The 18,320-nt window shown below is 36.6% G+C and overlaps 1 protein-coding gene across 10 annotated transcripts in view; it reads right to left on the minus strand.

The window, feature by feature from the left end:
* KDM4C (lysine demethylase 4C) overlaps positions 1 to 18,320 on the minus strand; it is a 280,337-nt gene that overhangs the window by 206,625 nt on the left and 55,392 nt on the right. The window lies entirely within an intron of this gene.

An 18,320-nucleotide genomic window follows, 5' to 3' on the forward strand; every position in this document is an offset into this window, starting at 1 on the left:
AGGAGAAAATAAAGCAAAGCAAATTAAGGAACTTGCATTATGAACTATATTTTTAATATGTACATTTGCAGATCGTTCGTGCAAAAGATCCAAATTCATTATTGTTCAATAAAACATAGCCTTATTAATACTTGAAAATTGTATATAGTGCATCTAAATAACACCTTTTTGTTCTTCATGTCTTGCTGTATTATCTTGATTAGTAGGTCACTCAAAAAAGAGAAAAACAAATAAGTTGAATTATTAGTTTACACTAATGACAGGGAGACCCACTGCACATTATCTGAGGGAAGAGATGAATAAATCTAGTAAATAAGCAAGTATGATGCTTCACAATGCTTTTATACAATATTATTGTTAATTACTTTTAAAATGCTTAGTCATATGTAAACTTGAAAGGGAAGCACAACCACATAACCACAGGCTAGGCAAACACACAAATGTGTACCCACAGACAAAGGCCCTGAAGAAACAATTTGGAAAGGAAGACTTTTACTGTCAACTATTTTTCTAACCTATGCATACATACTGGAATCTTCATAACTGCAGAAAGAACTGATGAGACAATTCACAGAGTTGCTTGCTGCTATGATTTTACCATGAAGAACAATAAAACCTATCAGTCATACAATCATAAATGAATTTAAGATGAAAAACAACGACCAGAAACGAGAGACCCCAGAAAGCACATTCACCTCAAGACATAAACTGCTACTGATTTCTGTCTAGTTTGTCAGCATCCCACATAATTTTGATTCCAGCTGTAACACTAAGGTAGATTAGCTCAGCATTTTCAAGCTGCTGCTCTGGTATAGAATCATAGAATCATTTAAGCTGGAAAAGACCTTTAAGATCATCAAGTCCAACTGTAAACCTAACACTGCCAAATCCACCACTAAATCACGTCCCTAAGAGCAACATCTACATATCTTTTACATACCTCCATGGATGGTGATTCAACCCTTTCCTTGAGCAGCCTGTTCCCATGCTTAACAAACCTTTTGGTAAAGAAATTTCTCCTAATGTGCAATTCAAACCTACCCTGGTGCAGCATGAGACCATTTCACTCTGTTACTGCTTGTTACCTGGGAGAAGAGCCCAACATCCACTTCGCTACAACCTCCTTTCAGGCAGTTATAGAGAGAAATAAGGTCTTCCCTTATGACAGAACGTATAACAGAATTAACATAGTACCACTATGTTACCAGTATCTGAAATAATTATTTCTAAGAAAAATAAACTTTAACTTAGTGAGGCAACAATAGTTAAATATTTATGACTGAATTTAGGTAAACTAAGTGTTAGTCAGAGTTCAAAACCTGGTGCTTGAGGCTATCACTTAGAAAGGTTTCCATCTTGCACAAATATTTGCAAATACCTCTGTGAACTCAGCTAGTTCAGTAACTTCAGCCTTCAAGGCCAGTGTTAAGGTACAGGCATTTGCCAAGCAATTAGCTCTACAGCCCTGCTTTCTGCTCAGCTTCTCTGCCCTTCAATGTTTCCAGTAACCTTCACATGAACAGATGCAAAAATAAATCACGTATTTATCACTGCATACTTATAAATAAATGCATGTATATCACCTGTATTGGCTCAAAATAATCTTAAACTCTGTTTTCAAACTGCTAGTAATATCAACAAGGGGGGGGGGGGGGGGTGGAGGGGGTGGAAATCAAATAATAGCAATAACCCTTACCACAGCATTCATGGTCTCAGTTAATACAGCAAGTGTTTCATTCTGGATTGTTTTCAACATACGCAGTACAATCAGCTGGCAACTTCCTTGCCAGAAAATTATTAAGAGGTCATCCAAGTTTGAGATTGTGCTTCAATACTGCACAGATACCAGCTAATAGGGAGAAGTCACAGACCAAGTTACAGGATGAAGGAGGAAATAACAGGATTATGCTGCACTTCAGTACACCCCAGCAGCTTCAGAAGGTAGGGCTGGCAGCCTCTGAGGCAGTTAGAGCAAAAGCACCACCTGTAGCATTTGAGGACTATATGAGCACAGATTTGCTCAAAAAAAAAAAAAAAAAAAACAAAAAACAAAAAAAACCCACCCAAACAAAATCAGAAATTGGATCCTTGTCCTTGTAAGAAAGGGTATGTTATGTATAACATACTTCTACAAAGAAAAAAACGAACAAAAAAAAAACCCAAACAAACAAAAAATCCCGTATGGCTTGATTTTGATTTAATAAATGTATAAGTGTTAATTTAGTGTTAACATGCATTTTGTTTACAGTCATTTTGTGACTAGCTCTGGAAGGTAAAACAAGATTACTGAATCTTAATTAAAAATAAAAATCCAAATTAGTTGCAGCAGCATAATCAATACAAATTACATTATTTAAATTAAGCAAAATTTAATTAAAGGCATTCACATTAGATTTATTCTCTTTGGATTCAAAGCTTTTCCTGTTTTGTAACAAATTTATAAGCAGCACAGCAGTCAATAAAATTTCACATTATTCTAAATTACCCATTATGTGCTAGACACATCATTTTTATGAAACAAAATACTGATTCTGTCACATGTTGGAGTTTTACCAACAAAGCCAGAGGAAGAAAAATCCACTTCACTCTCCAGGCTGATTCTGTACAAATACACTACACTATCACTGGCCATTTGATTACAGCAACCCATGTTTCAGAAAGTAACTGAATGGTTCTATCACCTCTCTCCTCTTGCAAGACAAGCACTTGGTGAGTACACAGCAAAAGAGCTGTCTCACAGGAAACATGAATCTGCCTACAAAAATACATGTAGCATTTCTCATAAAAGTTGCAGAGCCAGAAAGATACAGGATACCCACTGGCCTAAAACTCTGTCTGAAATTAAATTAAATAATGTTTGCTTTTTAGAGATGCTGAATTTTGCTAGTTGTCAGAAGAACCTGAATATACTCAGCACCTTTCAAAGGTCAGAAATAAAAGTAATTGTGCCCTTGAGTTGTGGTTTGAGCCCAGAGGGCAACCAAGCACCACGCAGCCATTCACTCACCCTTCCCCTCCAGCGCTGGGAAGGAGAAGAATGAATCAAAAGGCTCAGGAATGGAGGTGAGGACAGAGAGGGGTCACTCACCCATTACGGTCGCAGGCAAAAGACAGGCTCATTAGGGGAGAAAAAAAGAGGCATCACTTTAATTCAAACCACTACCAACAGACAGAATGGGACAGGGAGAAGCGTTACCCTACCTTAAATACACCTCCCCCCACCCCCTCCCTTCTTCCCCGCTCAGTTTTGTTCCCGAGATCTCTACCTCCTCCTCCCCCAGCAGCACAGGGGCAGGGGATGGGGGTTGCAAGTCAGTTCGACGCTTCTTCCTGCAAGGGGAGAGCGGGGGAAGCACTCGTCTGCATTCTTCCCCCTGCTCCACATGGCGTCCCTCTCACGGGAGACAGTCCTCCACAGACTTTCTCCACCGTGAGTCTTCCCCACGGGATGCATTCATCTCGAGATGCTCCGGCGTGGGTCACCTCCACGTGTTGCATCCTCCCAGTGCTGAAATACAACAGCGGGGGCTGCTTCTTCCCACAGAGTCCCGGGGTCCTCCACAGGCCACAGGCGAATCTGCTCCACTGTAGACCCCCACGGGTGGCAGGGAGAGCAGCTCTGCCATCTCACCACAGGACACAGGGGGGTCTCTGCTCTGTGCACCTCCTCCCCTTCTCCTCCTTCCTTCCATTGACCTTGGTGTTCCCATGGGTGTCCTTCTCGTAAAACCCTCCCAAATTCCCCTTCTTAAATACGTTATGGCAGAGGTGCAGCCACCATCACTAACTGATTCAGCCTTGGCCAGAGGTGGCTATGACTTGGCACTGGGGGAGCTTTCAAGAAGCTTCTCATGGGTGCCACCACTATAGTCCCCTCCCCACTACCAAAAACCCAGCCACACAAACCCAGCCCACCCACCTAAAGTAAAGAGACCTCATAATTTTGAATATCAGATTCAGTAACTACAACACTTACAGCATCAAGGGGCAGCTTCTTTTAAGACGTCTGACAGCCTAGGTCTACAAGATCAAGTAACTAAGAAACAAGTTTGTCAGGACCACAAAAGAAAATAGGGAAAAGCCCTTCTGAAGTACTGCCGGGATGTTTCAGCCACAGCCACAAGGGGACCATGGAAGATTTTACTCTTCTCCAGGCAGAAGACACTATAATAAGGAAGAAAGAGTGAGGACTTAAGAAAAGACTGACACAATACGAAAAATGTAGAGTGTCATTCTAAGATGGTAAGCAGAAACAAAATAATATATATTTTATAACTCTCCATTATAATAAATAGGAAATGCTCCCCAGGTTCTAACATATACCAACAGTTTAAAAAAAAAAAAAAAAAACACAAAAAAAAAGTTAAAATGTCTGAAATGTGTGCCTCACGGTGTTTCTGATATGCTTCTAAGCTTAAGAAATAAATATTGAGATCATTTTAATTTAAAAATATGTATTTGCATGTGTCACACTGCCAGTGAGTCTGATTGGTTAGAAGTTTGCAGATCTGTTTCCCTCCTGCAACACATGGTGTAGTGTTGTATTTCAGAAGCCAAAGATCTATAGTACATAGTGGCAAAGATTAAAAAACTTTTCTTTGATTCTCCCTTTCTGCAATTTGCCCATCAGCAATATTATTAGTGACCTTCCATCTTTTAATTCTTACAAACCCTGTTTTTGTTGGAATCAAAACAAAGTATGTGAAGGAAAGGGCAGAAATATGGCAAAGCAAACAATCTACCTGTTCTGCTGCTAATACTGAAATTCTTCTAAGCAAAGATGCTTTACTGAAATCCTCAAAGTTACAGATTGTATCTTACCTCTTTGTCCAGATATACTGATTAATGCTGACTCTGATCACTTTGTAAGCAGAGGGAAAAAAAAAAAAATCCAAATATGCAATCATCTCCCAAAAAGACACCAGTGCTCTATACTCTCTTTTACAAGATGCCCTAAACTGTTTTTTTTTAACATGCTGAGGATTTAGAGATCATGAACAGAAAAATGATGAAACTATCCTGTTTCCAAAACACTATCACCACTCAGTCAAGTCATACATGAGTTGTTGTTGATAACTAATCTACCTATATGTGCATGAAACATCTTTACACTAACATATGGCATTTCATTATTTTTCAACAGATAGAGAATTGCTTGATAACAATTACGAATAAACCAATAATTTTGAAAAGAAAGTAATTTTGAAAAGAAGAATTCAATTAGAATGCTCTTGAAGCAATTTATAAACTTTAAATAGTGATGAAAAAGAGTGATACATACAATTTTTAACAACTATGGCAAGGAGAATTATGGGAAGAAAAGCCCTGTAAGAACACCTTTGCTCAGAGTTCCTAAGCCATAGCTACAAAAATCAAACCTGCAAGACTGTATACAATTCAACTGGAAAACTAACTGGCTTGTCCAGAATTTGCTGTTACTTGCTTTGCCCAAAGCAAGAGGACAACTTCAGCATGACAGTTCTGTTTCCTAAAATTGGAGATTACTATAGAAATTGAATTTTCAATTTGGGAAGTCAGTATGTAAAGGAGAAAGAGGAACAGCTGTAGAGCAACAAAAATCTTAAATAAACATTTAAAAGATAAAATGAACTGCATTTGACAGTTAAAAATTTTGCCAGCTTGAACGCAAACAGGGTTAGGATATACCAAACAGAGTAACTTCTGGAAAGTCTACAAATCAGAGATCAGCAAAGAAATCAAAAAGAATTTGATCTATTTCTGATCAGGGATGCATACAAATTCCACACATTCTTTGAACCCATACACATTTTAAAGCTACACTGCCAGCAGCAATTTTTTCAAAAAACAGTAAGAATTTCCAAGCAATTCATTGAATAGAGCAGCTACTTCAGCAATATCAGGGAACACAAACGCAGAATCATGCAAATCCATCCAATGACTTCCCAAAGATACATCGCTGATTTGTCTTTCCAGCCTGCACTACTAAAGGGTCAGATCCTTGAGTCAAACATGGAAACATTTTGCTCAGTGGGATTAGCTGCATGCAGATGAACAGTTTAATATGGATTAGAGGGTGTAGACCTGTGGGAACCAAGTAGTTATGAATAGCAATAAAATAAAGCAATAAATGACCTATATCCAACTACTGCTTTATTAAGATAGAAGGAATTACATTTTATTTAACTATACAGAATACAGACGTTTACAACACAGAGGGGCTTGATTGACAAATTAGTTTCTCCTTTTTATCAAACTCAATGAAAACTTGATTTTAAATGTGCTTGCTACAGCTTTAGAGAAGACCTTAAGAATCTTCCTCTCCAGTTCTGGACCAAAACCAACACAGGCAGATTTTAAAGGTACAGCCACACCAAATGCTCATTGTACTTCTGAACTAAAAAAGCCACCCAATATCTGGTTATTTTACTGAAGTCCAGTCTAAAACTTTAAAATCTTGTTCTTTTACCATATTTTTTTCAACAAAAAAATTTTAATTTTGCACCAACTATTTCACTTTTAACACCATACTTATTTTTGTTCACAGTATTAAAACAACACTTGAGACCACACATAGAAGGTAAAATTCATCATGCAGACAGATACTTCTTTGTTATTAATTAACCTGTTTTCACATAGGTAAAAAAAATATTTATTTGAAAAAATATTTATTTTTTTAAAAAATTATTTATTACAGTGAACAGTAATCAAATAGCAAAAGAGGATTGGAATGGCAAGCACAGAAATTCTATTTGTACCTCTCCCAGTCCCTTAAAGCTCGCTCTCTTCTAGGACCACACTTTCGGTGCCTCAGCACCATTTACTCCATTTACTCTTCACAGACTTCACTTCTCTATTTCACAGGTCCTCATGCATCTTTTCCACAAACACCCTGCATCTATTCTGGTTAGAGGAATGTCTGAAATTGAGTTGAAGATAGCTGCTATTTTACAGATCTAGTCATACTAAGTAACTTAATATTGTCTTATAATTATTAGCAGCTTCTCCATCTTAAGTGGAAGGTATATTCCCTATCTCAAAATCTGAAATTGAGCAAAGCCCACAGTTTAAGTGAGAATAAAAATCTAAAAACAAAATCCTATCATTTTTTCAGGAAATTACTTGAACATGACAGCTTTCAGTTAAATTAGTGTTGCACCAAAGTTAACTCAGACCATAAATGCCTGTATCACATCAAGCAAAAAGAAAATGCTCATCCTCTTACTCCATGCTAGCTGTAGCACATGATGTTTTTTATCTTATTTGCAGCCATATTCCATGCAGTGTGTCCCATTTCAACACTTAAATTTTTTACTGTTCATTATTGTTTACTGTCATCTTGATATCACAACAGCTAAAAATGTAACCAATTCTTTATTTTTCAACTCATTCAAGATTTTTCCAGTCTGACATTTGTCATAATGCTGTTACTATTTATTTTAAGCTTCTTTCATGACAAAAGCATTTTAATAATTCCACCACCTGCAAGCAATTTTCTTTATAATCACAGATACAAGTAGTTCTATGATGTGCAGACCTGAAGTCAGGTATCTGTGTTTGCTACACTGTCATTGTTGAGGATTTACTCTTAATGGCTAGACTTTAACAGAATCACAGAATCATGTAGGTTGGAAAAGACCTTGAAGATCATCTAGTCCAACCATTAACCTCACAATGACAGTTCCCAACTACAGCATATCCCTCAGCGCTATGTCAGCCCGACTCTGAAACCCCTCCAGGGATGGGGACTCCACCACCTCCCTAGGCAGCCCATTCCAACGCTCAACAACCCCTTCTGGAAAGAAATGCTTCCTAATATCCAGTCTAAACCTTCCCTGGTGCAACTTGAGGCCATTCCCTCTTGTCCTGTTGCTTGTTACTTGGTTCAAGAGGCTCAGCCCCAGCTCTCTGCACCCTCCTTTCAGGGAGCTGTAGAGGGCGATGAGGTCTCCCCTCAGCCTCCTCTTCTCCAGACTAAACACCCCCAGTTCCCTCAGCCGCTCCTCCTACGACCTGTGCTCCAGACCCTGCACCAGCTCCGTTGCCCTTCTCTGGACACGCTCGAGTCATTCAATGTCCTTTTTGGAGTGAGGGGCCCAAAACTGAACACAGGAATCGAGGGGCAGCCTCACCAGTGCCAGTACAGGGGTCAGATCCCTTCCCTGTCCCTGCTGGCCACGCTATTGCTGACACAAGCCAGATGCCATTGGCCTTCTTGGCCCCCTGGGCACACTGCTGGCTCCTGTTCAGCCGGCTGTCAATCAACATCCCCAGGTCCCTCTCTGACTGGCAGCTCTCCAGCCACTCCTCCCCAAGCCTGTAGCGCTGCTGGGGGTTGTTGTGGCCCAAGTGCACTTTGACTCACTGAAGTAAACAACAATCTCTCTTCTCTACCCAGCCTGAAACTTGTATAAGATATAGTAACCCTGAGAGCCATTCATTTTTTGTCGACTTTGACTGAAAACGCTATTCCTCTTACATCCAACAACCTCTAGCACATTTTTTTTAACCTTTTTCTATCACCCCTTTGCAACTATATCCACACCTTAGATGGAACTGAAGATGAAGCAAGAACAGATATGAGACTCACTGAATTAAACAGTCTGAGGCAGCACTCTTTACAGCTTCTAAATGTATCTAGTTTCTTCAGCAAAACTTAAACATGAAGCCACATCTAATTAGGTATCTCACCTACACGCAAAAAAAGAAATGTAACTATGAAAACTTTTCCTCTATTTTAAGGTTTCCATATTCAGGAATCATAATTTTAGATTTTATTTAATCAGATTTATCTGTGAAAACTTTTGTCAAAATATGGTATGTGTAGACTCCTTCAAATCCCACTACTCCCTCTGATAGATAACCAACAATGTTCACAGAAAAGCAGCAGCAGCTAGGACATTGTTTCTTATTAGTAATTTTAATTCCTGCATTAAAAGCCCTTTAAAACTGCTTAGTTCAAATATTTCATTCATACACACATCTACAGTACATAGAAACCAACAAGTCACCTGATTTACAATGAAATACTAGAATTATTTTTAACTACAAACATTTGCCAAAGAATTGGCTCACACTCTGCTTTAAAGACATTCAACAGAGATACTAAATGACACCACTCTGGATTGTTTTCTAAAATCTTTTCCTATCTTAGATTCTAAGACAGATTCTTATATCCTGATGAACAAATTAATAAGTGATACACTAGGACAAGTATATCAACACTGTCATCATCTACATAAAAAGGGAGAATAACACAGAAGGAAATTTGGGGGGTTTCTTGATGGTATCTTTTTTTTTTTTGAGTAAATCTTTACATAGTCTCTTTCTTGATTCATTGGAAAGAGAAACTTTAAAAAGGCATAAAAAAATCCACAAAACAAAACTGCAGCCCCTGAACTACATTTCTTCTCTACCTATATCACAGCTTTATCCCCAGAGCACTCAGAATAATGCACCAAAATACTCAGACCTCTCTGTCATTCTTATATACTGAGATTGTTCTCAGCATAGTTCGAAAAGGCCACCAAGACACAGCATTTACTGTCCTCTATTAAGGTGTTCAGAAGTAACTGAAATAAGTTAATTGGAGTAAGTTAGAAAATCCAGACATAAGCACAGTGACACTAAGATAAAATAACTTCTTATTTTTCATTCACAGGTTTGCTGCATATTTCAAACTAGACTGCCCCCTAGAAGCAGACACAGTTCTAGCTCCCTAGAGCAATCCACCTTTTTAATACATTAGATAGGATGGATAGATAGAGATAGATAGATAGATAGATAGATAGATAGATAGATAGATATTTGCAATATAAGCTTCAGGTGAAAAATTCTCCCCCAGAATCCCAAGTATATGCCATGGCAATGGTAAGATCAGGTGATTTTGTTGTTAAGATCTAAAAGTTAGTAATTGATCTGGTGAGGTTGCTGAATATATCAAACCTTATTACATACAGAGAACAAATAGTCTTAACTGAAGTTACTTGGTTATATTGGTTATAAAATTATAAAAGAATGAAGTAACTTACTTGTAATGAACCATACAGAAGTGCGCTTTATCTAAAATATTAATACATCTCTTTCTTTGGTATTAATATTTTAACTGAGTTAAGAGGTGACTATATATATCCTCAGAGAAAGATGACACATTCAAGGTGATTGATTCTACCTTTTCTCCCAACAACTTGAAAGTGGTTAATGCTTCAGGCAGAAAGACAAATGTTAAAAACTGAATAAAACCACACTAGCACTGAGGTCTTAATTCAACTTTTTATGATATAAAACATTTCAGAAAATTATTTCAAGATATACTTCAATAACCTCCTTTACATAAAGGATAACAATATGTTTTATTGTAGGTTTTGTCCTTTCCATAATTTTAAACCTTAAGACTTTCTAACTAGTAGTATATAAACAAGTCCTAATCATTCATGTAGCAAGCACACCGGGGATGCTAAACCTGCAGCTGAGGCATCTTCCCATGTTCAGCTCCTGTTTCATGTAACTGGCAGGCTACATAAACTCATCTGTACTAAAAGTAACACACTTTATTTGCCCTGGTGTAGTTACCTCATGATGTGGGTATACCATTCATTCTTCTTTATTCTCACAAGCCTTCTCTACTGCTCAGACCAAGTAAAGGATTTTGAATTGTGTATTTATATTTACAGTGTTTTTTTCTGGATGAAGGAAGTAAATACGCCATGTGTGTTTCAAATCTATGATACTGCTACTTAACCCTTCTTCGTTTTTACATAATATTCCACAGACTCTCAGAAAAACAGAGGTAAAATTGCAAGTACATGCTTATCTCCACAGTATGTTTGGCCTGAGCCAAACTAGTGAGTAGTACCAACTGCAGGAGTGATTCGCCTCCACTAGAGGTGAATCCTGTAGAAGGTCCCAGTAGAATCCTAACACTTAAGTCATCCTTTTTTCCTATCAGGATAGGTCGTATCCCAGTGTCAAAAAGCTATTCTAGCAAGGCTAGAGAATTGATTTCCTCTTAGAGTAAGGGAATGCAGTTAATTTTTAGGATGAGCTTTAAATATGTAAATAGTATTAGTAAAAAATACAATGACAGACAGCTTACTTCAGTTGCCTGGGCAATTAACACCTGATTCAACTGACACCTGAACCACTTTCTGGTATCTGTTACCTCTGCCTGAGCTCTAAATACTACATTGGATTCATGGAGATTGGTACTCTTCTGGCTAGACAGAGCAAGGCAAAATATGTTAAGCTATCTCAAATGGACATCTGTGTTTCAACAGCTGATTCAATCCCAGACAGTCTTATTGTCAATCTCAAATTTATGAAAATAATTTCTTAGTTCAAATTATTCTTTCCTGAAAAACCTGGAATGAAACCAATGTCTCTTTACAGACTGTGACATTAACGTAGGGACAAAAAGGTATCTAGTGACAATAGTTTTTCCTCATTAAATCAAGGATTATTATAATCTGTATTCTGGTGAAAAGTAAGGAAAGACAAACTGTACTGATTTACACAAAATTTCATATAAATTATATTGTGAAAAGGAAACTTTATTGTAAATTTCTGACTTATTCTATGAAAAGATTCACCTCGTCTGGTGAAAGCTACTATAAGACAAAACCCTCTAAACATCCACCAAGTCTGCCAAGTCAACACATTTATCACTTTGATAAGTGGAACTTCTACAATATCACTTAGAAGAAAAAAAAAATTCCATCATTTCTACTCACTCACAGTTGCCAGAATGTACTAAAACATCTAAAATCTTATTGTAAGGAATTCTCCTCTTCTTACTTATTCAAAACTGCATTTAAAAAAAAAACCCTCACAGTGGTGTTGGTTTGATAAAACAGTACATGCGTAACCTTAGTCACATGTACTGTAGCATCAAAAAAACCTTAGACAAGGTACAGATGGAAAAGATTTATTATAATCTACACAACTGTAAAACCACGGAATACAGTACTCACAGCTAACACTACCTGCACATAGCATAGCACAGACTGTAAAAACATAAAAACACAATCATATGAAGTTTCAGATTATGAAAACTTAAAACCAGTTGCCCCACTAAGATGGGTACAAAAACCAATAAAACATAATTGTCTTTTGCATTTACAGGTAAAAATATTGTGATTGTTATTACTCCTTTCTACTCCTAAAACCATTACAATTCTAAATTCAAGATGTCACAATACTGGAAATCTAGAAGTGTGTAAGTTATTGCCCAGTGGGAGACTGACAATCTCCCCATTAGAGCAATAGATTTTAGGGTGGGAAATGTCAATAGCAGTCATTCTCAGGAAATACTGAGTTTTTGATGTAAGAACCAAAACAGGGGCAGTACATGATGACAAAAATAGAAAGGTGGGCAAAAATAAGAGGAACACATCACGAAAAAATAAATAAACATACAGAAAAAATAAGAGAACATTCCTTGACAACTATAAAGCTGAGTAGCACTACAATTACGTAGTGAAATGTTATACTGCAGAATGCACAGGATTTGCTCTAAAGTTGTGTACTAATATGAGGACCAGAAATGAGGATCAGCATGCCTAGCTCCTGTATGCTTGCAAGATTTTGTTAACAGCCAAGTCAATGATCTAAATTGGCTAATTATGTTTTCTAATGTGTAAAAATATTAATTTGTACATCTTGAATGACGCTGATATCATTGCAGACTGGTATCAAAAGTATCAACATGCAGTGTTTAGAAAAAATATTTCTTTGACAGCAGTACCTAATTCAAACTAATAAAACAAGCTCGTATAAGAATCTTTCACAAGCTTGTGCACATGGCTATTTCTGACATTCAGTACTAAAACACCGCTGTAGGAGTAGTAAGATACTTTTTGAGGCTAGGCCTCTAAATCATTCAGCCGCATTTTAAAAAAAAAGATACAACAGACTGGAAATTTTATTTTTGTTTTTAAGCTGACAACTAATATTTTATTGTGCAAAAGCAACCTAAACCTAATCCTCATTGAAAAAGTTATCTCAATAAATTATGAGAGGTAGAAAAATGCTTTTATGTAGTAAGTATAAATAATCAGAGAAGAAACTAAGTCATACATATTGTCTCTCAATATACTTTTCATAATAAATAGATTGTTTGGATAGCATAAACTGGACCTTGCTATCCTCAAGACAATGACTCTCTTTTACCCAAACAAATCAGTATACTAAATAACTTTTCTTCCCTTTGAAACATTCATAACTGCTTGAGGCTGCTGCAGCATAAAAACAAAATATCTTCACAAAGGTCTCAAAACAGTCAAGCTGAAAATCTAAGCCAAAGTTTCATTTAACAGCCTGTCAGTTTTTTGATGTGAAGCTAATGAATGCAGTGGCAAACAAATCCATCAAAACAACTGCACTTCATCCCACCAAAGGGAAAAATACAACCTGCAGGCCAGCACTTTGATCTAAGCTATCCACAGAAAACAGGTTGCTAAGCAGCTACCACTAAACAATGCATGAGTAATTACTGACTTAATTTTATGAAAGAGAGCAATAATACTTAAGTAGCCTGAGTTTCAAGTAGAAAAGGTTGGCAGACTTCTCTCCTAAGGTTCTACATATCAGCTGAACAAAACAAAAAAAAAAAAGCTTTCCAATACCAACATCTGAAAACAAACCACGTCTTAAAAGGAGCTGCAATACAAAAGAATCATTATAATGACTAGTAAAATCACCTAGTGTGACTCTATCCCTGATAGAAGGCAGTAAAATTTACATATGCTTACACTGAGTGAAAGTTACCAAGTGGTGCAACAAAACAGTCACAGTGAGCAACAAGAGCAGTATTTGGAAATGCTAGTGCCTTCTCTGAAAGCTTTTGAAAGTATGGGTATCGATTTGGCCGAGGGGTGATGGAGAGCTGTAAGAGACCCTCACATGAGGATTTGGAAAAGCAACCGACAGGGGAATGTGGGGACTTTAAATAGTAACAAGAGGAAAATGGAAGGAAAAAACTAAAACAATCACCACTGCATAAAGAAGAAATAGAGAGCCCTGCCCAAACCTGCTCCTCCTGCACAGAACCTCCACCTCAACACAATTCTCTACTCTGTGAGCTACCTTGTCCTATAAAGTTTAGGTGGGACCATGCAGTCCAGAAGCTCTACACAACGTCAAGAATGTGCTTTTTAGGGAATTGCCTGTGATTAGGAACCAATTTGCCAAGTTTTTCAACCTTTAAAAAACAGCAGCAAGAGGAAAAAGGAATTCCAAGGAAGAAAAAAAAAAACCTGCCTGCACACAGAAGTACAGGATCTTATTCAAAATTTAAATCTGCTTCTGATTCTCAGTATAAAATTTGAGTGACTAAAGTTTATTGATACCATCCACCGGAGCTAAAATTTGGACAGGTGAAAATCACAACTGAGAACTCTTTTAGGCACCTGTAAGTGAGAGGTGTTGCACTGTAACCCTTGTATAAGGGCTACATTGGCATTTATTAAAAATAACAATTACAACAGACAAAAATATAAAATTAATAAACATAGATGATGCACAGATTTCAGGATGGGGGCAGACAGTGTCCCACCCTGCAGCTAATAAACATCAGGAATAGAAGATTTTTCTCAGACTAAAGAAGTGTTTGTTATCTAATTGTTTCAGAAGGATTTTTATTTTATTAGTCACAAAAGAATTATGTGTAAATATTTCTATTCACCAGTTCTAATAACTGAACATCATCCCTTGTTCAGCACACAGGATATCTACTCAGCACCAATCAAAGTAGATATTACAAAACATACAAGCTAATTGCCACTGGCTCATCTGCTTTACCAAGATGAACAAAATGCACTGGTCTAAGGAAACTCAAAACGTATTTCATGAAACTACATATTTTCAGCCTACTCAAATGGATGTAGCTCCATTAAAAAATGACAAAATTAACAGAAGCCTGAAGAAATATCGTATCTTCCCCTATTTTAAAAGTACCATTTAAATCTTTTTCAGACATAAATAGCATTCCACAAATGAAAGTTATAGGATTATTATGATTAAGAATACCTAAAGCTTAGAGTGTCTCTCATCCTCAGAGAACATAACAAATACAACTAAAGTACTTGTGAGCAGAGAACCACCAACCTTTGACTTCCCAAGTCCTGCCATTACCGTATATCTGCACTTCACCAACGTCCCTCTGCACCACACCCTTTTGCCAAGTATCTTCAGGAGAGCGTGACTTCTTTATTCCTTTCATGAGTATTTCTCTTCCTGTGTGTTCTTGTCAGTGGAAAAAGTCAGCACAAACTACACTGTTTCTCCCCTTGATTTGGGGGACTTATCTATTATTTCTCCATTTCTGGGTTTTGGGGTTTTTTTTTTTTATTCTGCTTTTTAGTTCTGCTTAATTCTGCCCAATTTAATTCTGCCCAAAATTGAGAACACAGCTCAAAGCAGCAGCCGAGTTGTAGCAAAGAGCTCACTGGAAGTGCCACCTGGTATTACTTTTCATGTGTTGCCTCCTGAGTGTAAGCCTTACACAAACTCTGGAAAACAAGCCAGAGAGCACATCCCTGCTCTCAAGGTTCAACTACTACAAGTGGTTAGAGTACACATAGTGAAACCAAGATCACAAGTTTAGCATTTTTTAAGATAGAAAATTTTTAGAATTGGCATCCATAATCTCTCCTTAACCAGAGTTTCCAATACTGAGGGTCTAAATGATCTCTGATTTAACATTTCCAATCAATTTCACAGAATCTTTAACACCCTCTAATTTAATTCAGGAAAGCAGTATCATCACACAGCCTAAATATTTACTACAACTTTAATAGAAATCTTTTCCTGATTTTTTTTCCCTGAAATTAATGAAGAATGACTATTGACTGTACTTCACATTTTTTTTCTTTTTCGAAGACAGAAGTCCAGCTGTAAGCAATTAGAAACTATTCCGTAAAAATAAAAGTGTTCCTGTACGAAGACAAATAATCATCAGTATACAATATTCTCTAAGGACAGTACAGCAACTGACCTAGATATTGCTGCATTTTGCTGATGCAGGCAATTTTTGCAGTACGATACAGGGGAACTAGGGGATCCAAATTTTTTTTTTCAATTAAAATTCCTGTACATAACACATAAAGAAGGGAAAGAGAAGCCAAACACAACATCAGTACCTTGAATAATGACAAATGGGAATGTAAGGTTGTGTGGTGTTTTTTTTCTTTTAAATGAAATTACCAGAGCTGCAAATAAAACTTAATAAAATATCAGTATTCTTTGGGAATATTGACTTCTTACCTTTTTAATTAATACTTTCAGGAAACTAATCACAGCTATCCTCATATTTTTACAGAGAAACACCATAATCAATAGAGTACCCAATGCAGCAACTCTCTGTGTTTTCAAAGTGTCATATAATTACAGTTTAAGAACAGACAATCAGTTATAATACTTCCTCTGAGTTGTTTACCCTATCTGTATGGCATAAACAACTACTAGTATTATGAACACTTCACTGTCTTTCCATCGGTTTTCCTCTTCTTACACACTTCCATTAAAAATACAAAAAAATCCTACCCTAGAACTTCCTAGCATGTTTTTTGATTTAAAAACAGAAGAAAACGAAACTTTAATCCTCATTCTTGTGGTTATAATTAATAAAAAACTAAGCAAGTAACATTAATCACTTTGGCCATTTGCGAAAGAAACTGCAGTTCACATTTGACAATGGTATCTAAGATTTCTCTACAGCTTCAGCTGCCACTTTGAAACTTTCAGACATTTAAATTCAACTGCAGACACCACAAAACTACGTTAATTTCTTATACTGTATATGCATAATACTGCTTCTATGTGCAATACCCACAGAGCACAGAATTCAGTGTCCTAACATGAAAGTTTTATCCCTATGCTGGAGAATTTTAACTAAATAAAACTGTTTAGAGCACAGATGCCAAGACTTTCTAGCTAAAAATTCAGAATTTCAGAAGCACTTTTGGAGTGGTGTAAAGGAATAAAATTTCAGTAGTTTCAAAAAATTATCTTCTGACTCTGCTGAATTTAAACTTGACATTGAGTTTTTGATATAATCCAATAACTGATAGGCACACTGGAGGCATAAAAGGCATAAAAGAGTTAACAGTTTATACTGGAGCAGCTGCACAACAAAGGGTAGACTATTTCTTTTTTTTTTAAATGTAAGAAATATGAAGCCTGTATACTGAAAGGGATGTAGCTGCAGGTATCACTACCTCAGCTTTGGTACATGTAAAGATAAAGTTTGCCATTCTTGAAGTTCAACTGATCCAATTTTAGAGCTGCAGCACATTCATACCTTTTAAAATCCAGGAGAGTTTTACCTGCCACAATTAATTCGTATGTGTCCATGCCCATATTCCTCTCAACTATGTTTCACTGTACTATCTATAGAAATCCCAAGCTACCAAATACATAGAATTTTTTTTTCTTAACTAACTTTACAGTTAAGACCTTATCTGTTGGCTATTAAAAACACAGCTTTCCCATTAAAGGTAAAGACCGGCCTGAACATATTAGACGCATATTAACATTTTCAGTACTTTCACTATTGGTAGTATATGGACACAGAGCACAAAAAAAAAAAGATTTATTAACTTTTTCCCCTTTGAAGCATATTCAATCTCATTAACAATAATAATCAATAGTATCTAACATCGTAAATTTCCGTTCATTGAGAACTTTCTTATGGTCTTCCAATCCCAAGGGTTTAATGAGAGTCCACTATCATTACCGTTAAACCTGCACATCTGATCTGCCCTTTATTCTGTGTCATCTTATTAGCTAATATATTAAGCAAATCACTACTGAAAAGGGTTTTTCAATAACAAACAAGTCAATGCAGAAAATATCTCTGACTTAAATATTTGGAAAGCATACTAACCAAAGTTTATATACCCCATAAATCTGAGAAAAATCATAGAATACTGATAAACAGTAGCAAACTTCCACTAAACAAACTGCAGACTTTCTTGATTTGTGTATTTATTCCCATCCTGTACATGAAAAGAAGCAAAATCTCAGTCTAAAATATCTTCAGTAAAATGCACCTCATTCTAAAACCTGAAAATATCTGCTCTAAGTTCATAGTTCCTTTGTTATCTTGTACTACAAGATATCTGATGACATTGAAGATGAGAAAACTTGTTTCTTTAAGCTTTAAATAAAGTTTATCTACGTTTCTTTCCAGGTATCAAAATTGCTAGTTGAAATAAAGCACTTCCAAAAACAGTAGAGCTTAGAGGGGGGTTAAAATCAGAAGTCAGTTGTCTTCACATACACTAACCTCAGTATATGTACCTTCAACTTAAAAATATCCATAAATAGAACTGGGTTTGAAAAAC

The sequence above is a fragment of the Athene noctua genome, chromosome Z (genome assembly GCF_965140245.1).
Source record: "Athene noctua chromosome Z, bAthNoc1.hap1.1, whole genome shotgun sequence".
Taxonomy (NCBI): Eukaryota; Metazoa; Chordata; class Aves; order Strigiformes; family Strigidae; genus Athene; species Athene noctua.